The sequence below is a fragment of the Acinonyx jubatus genome, chromosome B3, assembly GCF_027475565.1.
Source record: "Acinonyx jubatus isolate Ajub_Pintada_27869175 chromosome B3, VMU_Ajub_asm_v1.0, whole genome shotgun sequence".
Taxonomy (NCBI): Eukaryota; Metazoa; Chordata; class Mammalia; order Carnivora; family Felidae; genus Acinonyx; species Acinonyx jubatus.
This window is the reverse complement of record NC_069386.1, coordinates 135,589,813-135,603,121: the sequence shown is the minus strand read 5'-3', so window position 1 is coordinate 135,603,121 and position 13,309 is coordinate 135,589,813. Positions and strand designations below refer to the sequence as shown.

General features: G+C 56.9%; 1 protein-coding gene across 5 annotated transcripts in view; it reads left to right on the top strand.

Moving 5' to 3' along the window:
* The first annotated feature begins 3,272 nt into the window (after positions 1–3,272).
* The window catches only part of SYNE3 (spectrin repeat containing nuclear envelope family member 3), a 98,586-nt gene continuing 88,549 nt past the window's right edge, over positions 3,273–13,309 (top strand). For 4 of the 5 annotated variants that reach the window (XM_027066554.2, XM_053224905.1, XM_027066555.2 and 1 more), the window contains exon 1: positions 4,122–4,271. The gene's annotated coding sequence lies outside the window, so the exon portion shown is untranslated. Of the gene's footprint in view, positions 3,415–4,121; positions 4,272–13,309 lie in introns of those variants that run through there. The other variant, XM_027066552.2, reaches the window with a different exon arrangement.

Sequence of the window (13,309 nt, the reverse complement as noted above, 5' to 3'; positions counted from 1 at the left end):
CCTCTTCTAGAAAGATTTTATTTTTTAGGAGTGAAGTACTTGACATTTTGTCTCTGTTAGTACTTAATCCTTGGAATATATTAACAGTCATAATACGATTAAAATTCACACAGTTTTTTATTATTTTTTTAAATTTATCTATTTTGAGAGAGAGAGAGAGAGAATGTGTGAGCACGAGGGGCAGAGAGAGAGGGAGAGAGAGAGAGAATCCTAAGCAGGCTCTGAACCATCAGTAAGGAGCCTGACTCTGGGCTCGAACTCACGAACCATGAGATCATGACCTGAGCTGAAATGGAGTCCGATGCTTAAGCAACTGAGCCACCCAGGTGGCTCAGGTTTTAAACTGAGAGGAGGAACCGGGAGGTGATCCTGCTCCAACTCCCTCGTTTCCAGATTCAGAAACTCAGAAGTGGCCCAACGTTACACAACTAACTAGCAGCATTAACCAGGACTGGGACCCAGTCATCCCAGGATCCAGTCCTGTGTTTCCAACACACTCTGTGTCTTTATTTTATAAAAGCAGCACAGTTCGTGTGTGTAGACAGGTGTCCTGAATTACTCCAGTTCCCATGCTTGGTGCCTGATAGGACTCGTGGCCCTCCAGCAGGGGTGTCCCTGCCCCCAGTTACAGGGTGGCTGCTGCTGGTGGGGTCACCAACGTACTCTGAGAACGATCCAGGCTGGTGCCCGCCCCCCCCACCCCGCTACAAGCACATGATAGGACCAGAGTGGGAAGGGACGGAAGAGCACTCAGAGAGCTGGCTAGAAAGAAAACAGAGGATGAAGCCGCTGAGAGCAGAGTCAGGATGAGAACAGCTCTCCTGCCCAGCTCGGGGCTTCTCTGAGGAGGCACCCCAGAAACGGCCACCCCCGTGCGAGCTTTTCATCGCCCTGCGGCCAATGGGACCGACTTAAGTCATCATGAGGGGAAAGCCAGGCTAGAGACAGAGAAGTGGCAACAGAGGTTTCCGGAGCACCAATTACCACGTGGGACCCTGGGCAGGGCCCCTCCTTCCTGCCCCCTTGCCTCAGTTTACTCACTCATACAACAAGAGGTTTGGATGAGCCCGGAGAGCCCCTCCAGCTTTTGTTCTAAGCTTCTCATGGAGACCGAACACACGGACAACTAAAAATCATGCCTGCAGAGCAAGACTTGTACGGATCGCGGTAGAGGCAAGCTAAGGAGCCGCCAAGGCGTAACAGACCTGGATCAGTTCCCCCGGCTCCGTGAGTCGGCCCCTGCTTCCCCACGGGTGGTGGTGGCGATGTTGGCTGCAGGGAAGAGAGGTGGGGGGAAGGAGCAGAAATTTCACTTTTTGGGAGACATTTTGTACGTTACACAAACAGCCCCCGCCCGCCAAGTGAGTCAGAATTTCCGAATGGCATAATTTTAGGGCCTTCTTGTGGTTCCCTCTCCGGGCCACTTCTGAAAGGGAGGCCTCAGGGCGGGGTTTCCTGTGCTCAATTCCAGAGATGACAGAGGGGCTCTCCCCCACCGTCCTTTGCCAGAATTTTCTTTCCAGATCAGTTTTCGTTTCCACGAATTTCTCTAGCAGTGGGTGATGCTGAACACGAGGTGAAGGCTTCATAGCCCTCCGAGTTGCCCACTCCCCCTTTCTCCCGCACCGATTCCTCAAGGCTTTCCCCTTCGGCATGGACTACTTTGGAGTGGCCGACTGGCCGAGGACTCCCACAGAATTCGCGAAAACCAAGGCCCTGTTTTTCGCGGCAGGCTTAAGAAAAGCAACGGGAGAGCGTTCTCACAAATCCCCAAGCCCGGTAAAGCTAAAGATAATAACTGATGACAATAAACGTACTAATACGTGCCCAGCATTTTGCAGCTTCTGTATATTTTTTTTTATCACATCTATTTTCACCTATGGAATATTATTGCTATCTCCACTTAAGAGATGAGAAAACTAAGGCTCTACGAGGTTGCATGGCTTGCTAGGGTTCATTCAGGAAAGTAGCGGAGCCGGGTCCCGAATGCGGGTCCGGAAGGTTTGAAGCCGGTGCTCTGCGCTCTCTCAGCACCTCACGGCCCCGTTCAGGAGACAGCCCCCTGGACACGGAATCCTTGCACCGGGACTTCCTCCTCCCGGGGGGGTCCTACTCCGTGCCTCCCTCTCCATATCCCCAGGGACTAGCACATAGTAGGTGCTCAGGAAATGTTTGATGAGAGACTGAATCGCTGTTTACCAGAACCTGTGGCGATCACACCATACCCGGAACAGCTCACGTGAGCCGGGTGCTCACGCCGTCAGGGGCAGAACCATTCAAGATGGATTCCTGTTATTAGGCCCATTTCACAGAAAAGGAAACCAAGAATGAGTAAGGAGCAGAAAGCTGCCAACTCGGGCAGTTTGGTGCCAGGGCTTGAACTCCCTACCCCAACTGTGCCCCGCCATGGCTCACCGCAGGAAGCCGACCGCTGGCGGCCAGCTGCTCTGTCTTTCCAACAGCGCCGGTGGGGCCATCTTCGCGCTCGGGCAAAGCCCCTGACCTCTGTGCGTCTCAGTCTCCACCCTCAGACAGAACCAATTAAGCTTTTCCTAATTACCCAGAAGACCTGTGCAGAGGTGTAATGGGGAGACACACGTGAAAGCTGTGGGGGAAAAGCAAAGAGCGCTATCCGGGCACAGGCATCACGATCGTAATTGCCCTCTGGGCCTTTCACGTGGCTGTCGTGACCCCAAGGCCGGTGTCAGCGTTTCCGATGGAGTCAAGATGATAACGAGGAACATAATAAGATACCTAGAACAGGTCAAGGGGAAGCAGGGGAGAGGCCCTTTGCTGGCAAGTCCTATGACCCTGTGAATAATCACAGCTTAATGAAGGGAGTCCTGAGCCCTGCCTTAGAAGGTGTGGCTGACACTGGCATTCTAACTCCAGCTTGGTCTACCCCAGTGTTAATTCTGGGCTTTGGCATTCTTCTCCTTTGCCCTCAGTTTGGAAAAGACACACACACACACACACACCATGACTATCTGGTCCTGTTTTACAATTTAATCTTTCTCTTAGGACACGGATTTTATACTGATTTATTCAACAAATACGGATAGAGGAAAACACCCTCCGGGAAGCACTAGATTTGGGGCAGCTCCCTAACTCCTCAAGCCCAGCCTCCATTTCCTCATCTGCAAAATGGGCATAGCCACACTTAAGTTGCAAAGCCTGGAGTCCCCGTGGTACATAGCTCCACCAGTTGTGTCCTTAGCGGCTCTCATCCCCACCCAAAGGAGACAGAACCAATCAGGCAGAGATGTAATTAGTCTGACAAGGATCAGGGCTGGGGTGGAGAACAGTTCAAAGAGCCCTAATGCGCTGGGAGCCAAAGGCACAGAGGCAGATAAGATTCAGACAGTCTGCCGTGAGGTTTAAGAGTTGGTGGAGTTGCGGATCAAACGCGGGACGGTAAGCCTGTTGGGCGGCGGTGGGGACAGAAGGGAGACACTTACCAGGGCCTTGCGGTTTGTGAGATATCCAGATTATGCTTTTAATTCACATTCCTTGGGGCTCACCCCCCTCCCCCCTCCCCCGCAGTCGCTTCCTCTGGACATCCTCGGGGCTCCCATCTGAGCCCGGGGCCCAGAGAGATTCCCCCCCCGCGGTGGCTCCGGGCACTGTGGGGTAGGAGTGGCCGGATGGGGCGCCCCCACTGTCAGGCCAGCTGATAGGTGTCACTTCCTCCTTGGATTTCGCGCCTCCGGGAGGAGTGCCCCTGCCTTTGGCCGCACCTCGGCTCTGAGGGGGGGCCAGACCTGCCAGCCCCCCTCGCCTTCTCCCCAAATCTGGACGCCAGAGGATCTCCCTCCCCAGATCCAACTTTCCCCCGGGGGACAGGCAGCTCCGTGCCCTCCCGAGGATGAGACCCAGGCGGAGGCAGGCGGGGGTCCGGGGATCCGGACGGCTCCTGGGCCGGATGGGGTAGCCCGGGGCGCGGAGCCCGGGGGTGAGGATGGGGAGCCCCCGCGGCGGCGCTCCTTCCCGCGGAGGGGGGCGGTCTGCGATTGGGCGCCGCGGGGCTGGGGCCGTGCGCCGGGGGCCTCCGCCTGGAGCGCGGGGCCGGGCGCGTCCTGCTCGACCCGGCAGGGTGGCACGGCCCCGGGGCGGCTCCCGCGGCGGGTCCCCGAGGGGACTGGGCGGGGCCGGGGGCGAGTGTCCGGCCCCGCCCCGGCCCCGCCCCGCTCCGGAGCCGCCCGGGACGCAGGGAGGAGAGCGGCTGGGCCGGAGCTGCCCGCGGCGCCGCGCTCCTGCACGCTCCGGACCCGGTAAGTGGCGCGGGGCGCGGAGGCCGAACCGGGGCCGGGAGGGTCGGGGCCGCGGCCCCCGGCCCAGCCCCGACGGGCCTCCCAGGGATCGGGGTCGCCGAAAGTCGAGGGGACCTGGGGAGGCGCGCCCGGCGCGGGGGCGGGGGCCCTGGCGTGACAGCTGCGGGCGGGCGGGTATTTTTAGTTTAAACCTAACCGATCCCTGCCGCCTGCGAAGTCCCGGAGCCTTTCCGCTCCCCAAGCCTGGAGGCGCGGCCCCCAAGAAAAAGCCCCTGAGCCCTGGGCAGCGTGTCCCCGGCGGGCCGGGCGCCGCCTCCAGTCTTCACTCAGCCGCCGCTTGGGGCCAGCGGACCTGTCACCGCGGGCCCGCGCCGCCGGCTGTCCCGGGCCTGGGCAGCAATCGCGGGCATCAACACCCCCTCCTGGCGACCACGCGCTCGCTTCCTAGTGCCTGGGACAGCCCGGAGCGGGCGCGCTGGAGGGGGGGGGGGGGGGGGGCGGCGAGCAGCCCCGGACAGCTTCGGGTTCATTCAGACACCTCCCGGCTGTGCCGCTTTGGGCAAGCCGCTCGGTCTCTCTGAGCCTCATCCCACATCTCTCAAGGAGGGCATAGTGAGGCCAAAGATCTCTTGCAGGGCTGAGCGAGCCCCCAATGGGTGCTGACCACCTTTAGGGTCTTCAGATCTTGACTCTAGACAGTGGGCCCGGTGGATGTAACCAGGCAGGCAGCCGGTGAGGGGGGAGCCTGACATGCAAGGGAAGCATGCCCCATCCCAGGCGAGTGAGGGCAGGAGGAGACAGTGAGGGACAAGAGAAGTGAGGGACAAGAGACTGCCCTCCCAGAAAAGGGAGTATGTCACAAAATCACTGCCATTCTGAGCTTGGCGGGACGGCCTCCTTCCTCCACCAAGAAGAGAGGAAACAGGCCCAGGGATGGGCAGCGATTTCCCGGGGGGCTGCACGACCGAGAACAGAATCGGGCTCTCTGGAAGGGTCAGGCCCTGCCTCCTGCACAGCCAGCAGCCCTCAGGGGTCAGGGGCTGGGAGGCGGGAGGCACGAGCCGGTGCCACCGGGCTGTTTTTGCTCTGTTTCCCAGAACCGGTCCCCAGCGGGGCTCTCTGACACGTGTGGGTCTGCACATTCCTCAAGCAGGACCTCTCTCTGCTGCCCGACAGCCGCAGCTGTGTCCCGCCCGCTGGCCCCAGGGCGCCGTTTTCAGCCAGAGAGGCCCCTCTGAGGGCAGCTGGAGGGGGGAGTGGGCTGGGAACTCCTCCTGTCTTGCTGGGGGTCCTGAGGGGAGGGGTGAGGATCCGGGCTCTGGTTTCTGCCTCAGGGTGCAGGCTGGCCCCTGCAGACACCCTTCAGGGTGAGTTTGTCTCCATGGGAACAGCCCTGTAGCATAGCTGCTTTGCATGTTCTGTTGCGGCCGCAGACCTGTCTGTGCCTGGGTGGCCCCCCCGCACCATCTCCTGATGCAAAAACCTGGGGCAGGGACAGCTGTGACTGCCGCCCTAGGGAGGTAGGACCGGACAGGTCCAGCACAACCCCCTAAAAGCCTTGGGGCTCCCGAGAGCCAAGAGGGCTGAGGGCCTTCCCGTGTTGCCTAGCTGTTGAGAATGGGGGTGGCCATGTCAGATTACCTGGGTCCAGTCCTGCCTTGGCCTTGACCTTGGCCGTGAAAACGTCCCTTCCCCTCTCAGGGTTTTGGTTTTCTTCCCCACAAGAGGGGAATAACCGTAGCACCCACATCGTGGGTGCCGTGAGCATTCGATGAGACGGTCCACGAATAGTGTTTTGTAGGGTGCCAGGCACCGCACAGCGTTGTCACTGTGTAGGGTGACGGGACCTGGTTGGGACACCTGAGTCCCTCCCCCCTGCCCACCTCAGCTCTGCCCTTGCCTCTCTGCCTTGATTTCCCGTGTCTGTCAAATGGTGGGTGGCCCTGGATGATCTCCCTCAGAGCCTTTCCATCAGGAAAGCTGGTCTTTGAGCCAGGCAGAGACATGTGAGAGGGGTCTGCCAGGGGATCCCCTGTGTCTGTGGGCTCCTAGGAAGCATGTTCTGTCTCTCACCTCCTATGACCCCGACGAAGGCCAAGGCTGGTGCCGTTGCTGGCCCATTTACGGATGAGGAGACAGGTTTCAGAGGGCAGGGGTGGCTGAGTCAGGATTCGAACTCGGGGCCGTTGACTTGCTGCTCTTCATTATACCACACAGTGCGTCTCAGGCAATAGAAAGAAATGACGCTAATCACCAGGCCAACAGTATGGGCGAGGCAGGATCCCGCTCATCATTAAGACATTGGCATTTGCCGGGAAGAATGGATTCTGAACTTTCTTCCCCCGTTAACGTCTGAAAGTAGCCCAGTAGGGCCACCACGAGAGGAACCTGGGAGGGGGAGATGGAAGTTCTGGAATTGTCTACTGACCCTCTCCACCCCAAGGGAATCACGACTTCAAGATTTGGGGATGATGTTCCTGGGGCCGAGCTGCCAGGAAGCACATGGGGGACAGTCCCCACAGCCAAAGCCTCAATTTTGTCTTCTCTAAAGTAGAGATAAGAGGCCCCCTGTGAGGTTGCTGTGGGGATAAATGAGACAATTGGGGACAAGCCTCAGCAGAATGCCCCGGGGGGGGGGGGGTGGGGACACATCATAGGAGGAGTTATCGTGGTTTTATTATTCCTAATCCACCTAATGCGATCGTGACAATGTACTGTGGCCTGCACCTCTTGCCTGGATTTCTAGGCTGCAGACTGTGCAGGGAATCCCAGCATCTCCGAAATGCTTTGAAAGGCAAGGCACAAAGCTGCTAATTAGGAAAGCTCAAAACACAAACACGAACGAGGAGTCGTTTCGCGATGTATACACGAGAAGTCAAGCAATCGTGGGGCAGAGATGATCATGGGGTGGGGGTGGGGGTGCGTGGGCAAGAGGGGATTGGTAGGGTCATGGGGTCCGTGATTAGAAGAATTTACCTTGGAACTGCTGGGGACGCCATGTATGTTTTATGTGCGCCTCTCTATATGGAGTCTTTTCTTAAATTTAAGCAGATTTTATGAAAAGCAGGGGAATGGTAACCCCCAAATCAGGGTGGGGAAGAGGGCACAGGGTCAAAGAGGAGCCAGGTCCAGTCTCGGTGGGATCCATTATGTTTTTCTGTCGAGTGGTGCAGTCGTGGGTGCTATTAAAGTATTTTTATGCTTCATCATTTACAAATATACATTTGTTTATACACATACATGCCTATATATTCCATTGCGTATATCAAATCTTACATGCAGATACAATTAAAAGGTAATGTGAGGGGCGCCTGGGTGACTCAGATGGTTAAGCATCTGACTTCGGCTCAGGTCACGATCTCACCGTTCGTGAGTTCGTGCCCCACATCAGGCTCTGTGCTGACAGCTCAGGGCCTGGAGCCTGCTTTGGATTCTGGGTCTCTCTCTGCCCCTCCCTCTCTCTCTCTCAAAAATAAATAAACATTAAAAAAAATTTTTTTGAAGGTAATATGAAACATTTCACAAAGCTCTCATGGGAAATCAGACTCTTCCCACAGATTCCAGTGGTAGTCTGGCTGGCTTTGATAAAACACGACAAACACAAACCCTACCGTGTGACAGACCCATGGCATCTTATGCGGACAAATCATCTCCCTCTTTGAAGACATACGACTGGGAGATGGTGTAAACGCTCTGCAATCTCAGATTATCTATGAGAGTTTTTAAGGTCTTGGCGTGATGATTTATGCTTGTGAATCAGAAAATCCTGAAATATTTGAGCTGGGAGGAACCTCGGGTCCCCTGGACACAACCTGTTGGCTTTTGTGGCTGGTGGAAATGCCCCGGCCCAGGTCAACATCAGGCCCAAAGGTAGGAAGACAGCTTGCTCTGCGCTGCCACACCTGAATGCCTCTCGCCGCGACACCACTGTGGCAAGGGCCCCCTGGAGACAGGGCAACGGGTGGCCCTGAGATTAAACTAAGATTTCCGTTTATTTATTTTTTTTACTCGTTTATTTATTATGTTATTTAAGTTTACATTTATCCGAGATTAAAGTGATCATTCTAATTGTTGTAAGTGAGAAGAGAGCTGCCGTGTGCAATGACCACACAACTTCCGGAACTTACACAAACGCAAACGTCACCAAAGGACCTGCATAAGCAGTGCCCACGCTCTCCTTTCCCATGAAACTGGCCTTGGGCAGCCACTCCTATTTTTCCTGTTCTTTGTGGGGCATGCTGGATATATTTAGAAGTTATCGGGACAACTTAACCGCTACGGGTATGGTTATCGCCATTTTGCATCTGGGGAAACAGGGTCAGAGAGGTTGAAGGCCTTGCCCCAAATCCCATGGCAGGTGAGTAAGTGACGGGGCAGGAGCTTCACCCAGAGGATGCGCTGAAAAGACGGGAAGCTTTTATCGCGTGTGCTGTGCTGTGAACGTAGCCTTCCCTCCTCCGGAGCTGCAGTCCCTGTCGTCCCGGCCCAGCTGGCAGGTGGGGAGGACATGCCCTTGTCCAGGGTCGTTGGGTGGTTTCTGCCCAGCTGTCAGATCACAGGAGGCTCTCGGGCCGGACGGCTCTAACCGCCACACCTTCTTCCTTATGATGGAGTGGGGCAGCGGTGTGCTGAGATTTGGGGAACCCATCCCACTTGGGGCCCTGGTGCTTTGAATGCTCGCTTCGATTCCTGGCCACCTGCCTTCTGCCCAAATCCAAGGTGTTCTTTGGGTCTTCCCTCTGCAGAGATAGCTGTCCCGGCCAAAGGGTCTCAGAGCGCCGGATGCCCCAGGACTGATGCATTTGGTGGTGGTTCTGATGCGCGTCGGGCACGGAGACAGCGGTTGTGTCCAGCTTGTGTGCCCCCCTGGGGAGTGGGGACCTGGGGCCGGGTCCCCCTGCTCTGTGTCCTGTGACCCCATTTTTTTCCTAAACGGTATTTTTTTTTAATGCTTATTTTTTGAGAGAGGGAGAGAGAGCGCGAGGGCGGAGGAGGGGCAGAAAGAGAGGAGACACAGAATCCGAAGCAGGCTCCAGGCTCCGAGCTGTCAGCACAGAGCCCGACGTGGGGCTCGAACTCACGAACGGTGAGATCGTGACCTGAGCCGAAGTCGGACGCTAACTGACAGCCACCCAGGCGCCCCTTTGTGACCCCATTTTTCACGTGCCTGATGGGGCTGGTGCTACCTCCCCGTAGGGCAGGGCTTAGGACCCGCAGAGACGGAACTGCACAAGTCGGGCATCTTTCAGATGCTGGGAAACAAGCCCTCAGTGTATGTGCCTGCGGAGAATGTGTGTGCAGTGTTCTCGAACCGACAGCTGCAGCGGAGAATAAGAGAATGCCAGAGCCAGCCGGAGCCTTGGATTCCTCTCATCTGAGCCTCTATTTTTACCCCTGGGGAAACTGAGTCTCCGCAATTAGAAGTGACCGGCCCAGGGGCACCTGGGTGGCTCAGTCGGTGAAGCGTCCGACTTCGGCTCAGGTCACGATCTCACGGTCCTTGAGTTCGAGCCCCGCGTCAGGCTCTGTGTTGATATCTCAGAGCCCGGAGCCTGCTTCGGATTCTGTGTTTCCCTCTCTCTCTGCCCCTCCCCCATTCATGCTCTGTCTCTCTCTCTCTCTCTCTCAAAAATCAGTAAAAACATTTAAAAAAAATTTAAAAAAAGAAAGAAAGAAATGACCGGCCCAGGTATCTCTGTGGTGCCTCGGGGCCAATCTCGATCTGAGATGGTGTCTTCTGGTCCTTCCCTCGCAGCCACCTTCCCTAAAAGTCTGTTTGGTCTGTATTCATGCCTGACACAATGCGGGCTGGTCACGTGATGAAAATGGGGAGGCTTGTCTTTGGGGTCGGGCCCTCCCACTCATCACCAACGCCTAGATAGAGTAGGTGGGTCCCTGTGGCCACTGGCGGGGCTCTAATTAAGCCAAGAGTTTTATTTGAGGTCTGAAAAGGGCTGAGCCCCTCCCGAGTGACATTCGCTGAAATAATACAGCAGGCTGACTCACTGGGGTAGCCTCTGTCCTTGTTGTTTCAAAGAGCTGGCTCTTCTGTGATGATGGGAGGTGCTGGTAGTTCCCCAGGCACCTCGACCTTCAACCTGGGCCAGTCTCAGGCTTCCTGCCCTTCAGAAGGGGAGGCCGGAATGAGGTGAGCTCTAAGGTGCCTTGAAGTCCGGGTGTTCTCTCAGCCAAGAACCACGGCCTCAAAGTAGGTGTTTGGGGCCTCAGTCTCTCCCGATGGCCATGTGCCACCCTTGGGAGAGGCCAGCTCACTTAAGGGGGTGAGTCCCTGCCTGTCCCCTCTAGTGGGTCCCGCCTGCCCTGAGGAGGAAGTCCCAGGCCCCAGCCTCCCCTGCTGGCATTTCATGCTTTCTACCACCTGGTCCCACGTGGCCGCAAACTCATCCTGGTCTTTCCCACCTCCAGACCTGCGCTCCCGCTGTCACCTCTGCCAGACGGTGCACCTGCCCCCCGGCTCCTCCCCGCCAACCCCTGCTACATATCTCCAACTAGAAGCCTTCCTCGGGCAACCCAGTGGGGTCGCTGGTTTGTTTTCCAGTATACTTTCCACTCATTTCCGTTTTCGTGTCTGATTCCCCACTAGGTTGTGACCTCCTGGAGGGCAGGAATACAGGATTTTTCCTTCTGTCATGATTACTGTCTCACGAACAGGCTTTACACTTTAAAATCGGATCTCGCGAACGGCAGGGGGGCTGTGTCGCCCCAGCGAGCACCCCTGAATGAAGTGGACGGGACAGATCCTGGTGATCACAGGACACGGAGGGGAAAAGTGGGCTCCAGAGTCAGGAACCAAGGCTGGGGAGAGAAGGGGGGGATGCTTGTCACCTCCCTTTGGGGTCCTCTTTGGAGGTTGCCCTTCTGGAGAGCTGTCCCTTTTCCGGGGCCGGTGCTGGAAGTTGAGGACCTCCCTTCGCCTGTCTGGGACTCAGGTCTGACGTCCATTTCTTCTCCGAGGACGCTGGGCGCCTCCCCCCTCAGGCCTGCCTTCTTGCCCTTCCTCTGCCTACAGACTGCACCCCCGCCCCCCTCAGGGCTTTCTGACGCTGCAAATGCTCATCACTGAGATCCCGAGTCCCCGTCACAGGCCACTGGAGCACCTGTCCTTGCGCCCTGCCCTATCGCCCTGTTTCACTGTCTGACACTTGCCACCAACTGAAATGATCTTACATGTCTGCCGTCTGCTCTTGGGTTTATCATCTGTCCCCTCCGCTAGCACGGACACTCCCTGAGCGCGGGGATTTTTTCCATCCCCAGAGCCTGGCCGTAGTAGCTGCTGAGTCCATATCTATGGAATGAAAGAAGGGATGAATGAAAGTGTAAACTGATGAGGAGGACTGGCTGCCACCTGGGACGCCTCGCGTGCTTTAGCCTGATGGCTGGCGCCCCTCGGTACTCGGTACTTAGTACTTGGTACTCGGTGCTCGGTACTCGGTACTCGGTACTCGGTAGGGAACGCTAGTGTTGCTTGAATGCCCTCTGCATTTTCCCCCTCAATCCTCAAGACAACTCAGGAGGCAGGCTCTGCTAGTCCCATTTTACAGAAAGGTTCCACAACCCGCCCTCAGCAGGGGATTGGAATTTAGCTCCGATGATCTGATCCCACAGCTCATGCAAGGAAACCACCAGTGTCCCCTGGCCTCTCCATGTTCCGTGCTGAGAGCGCACTGGGCAGGACATGGTGAGTCAGACCCAGACCTCGGGCCTCCTCCCCCAGCATCTAGTTCTTTCTCCGCAACCCCCAGTGGCTCTCGCACGGACAGGCCGTTCCTCACAGGAAATCCTTTCTGTGTGGCCAATATCACACGGGGCACAGCTTTCCCAGAGCGGGGGCCCACCCCGGAGCGCCCTACCCTCACCGCCCTGACCACACCCTTTTCTCGAGTGGTTCCAGGGAAGTCTGCGGGCTCTGTCACTCGCTGCGGAGAGCGTGGTGACCACAAGCCGCGGTTGTAAGCTGGATGAGAGCCAGTCGGGGTGGCCAGGTTAAATTCCTTTATTCAGGACTGGGCAGCAGTGGAGCCTGGCTTATGTAATTTGCCTGTTTATCTGTTTGCTGATTTCAAATTCAACTTTGCTCAGGGATAATCTTAGAACATGAGTTTTTACAAAAATTCCATCTCATGGTGTTGTCTTGTCCCCACTTCCTTCTGGGTAGAAGCACCTGGATGCCTGGGGGTGGGGGCATATGCTCCCAGCAGTCTTTACTTATGGATATGCTCCTTTGGGGAGGGTGGTGGTGGCCCCATAAGTCCCTCCCCTTGTCCCCTGTAGGTAGCAGCGGGGGGTTGGTCACACAGCTCCTAGCTGGAGCCACTTTAGTTTGGGAGCCAGAGAGGCACGGGTTTGTGGCTGGGAGGTAGCCCTTCCGCTCTGGAAGCTGCCTGGCTCGGGCAACCACATTCCTTTAACATGCTGACATTGACCGAGCTGGACAGGGGAGGAGGGCTCCAGGGCCACGTCCGTGCCCTGTGGATAGGAGGAGTGTGGTGGGTGAGGTGGGTGCTTGAAACAGGATGTCCCATCCTGGGGTGGGGGTGGGAGGGCAATGGCTCAGAGAGAGGGGAGCCCAGGGGCACCAGGAAGGACCCTTTTATTTTGTTGGAGGGCACGGTCTTTGGGGACCTCAACTCCCTTCTCTGTGAGGTTGGGAAACATGTGCTATGCTCTTGACCATGCTGGCTGTGTCTGAGCATGTGTTGCAAACCGAAAACCCCCACCTGGAGCTAAGAGGCCATTAACATGGCCAGTTTAGCCCACGGACCAAGGCGTCACTGTCTTCCTGTGCAGAAGACAGAGCTTTGGCAGAGTTCCTCCCCGCTCCTGGGCCTGAGGGGTGGGGCTGGCAGCCTTGACTGGTGGAATCAGACAGACCTGGGCTGGGACCCGGGTTCTGCCACCTGCAGTGTAATCTCGGCAAGTCACATCACCTGCATGGCCAGCTCACCTGTTCGGTGGGGCTGGTCACACCTTCCCCCGCAGAGTTGCCTCGAGGGACCCATACGATCACGGGCGGACAA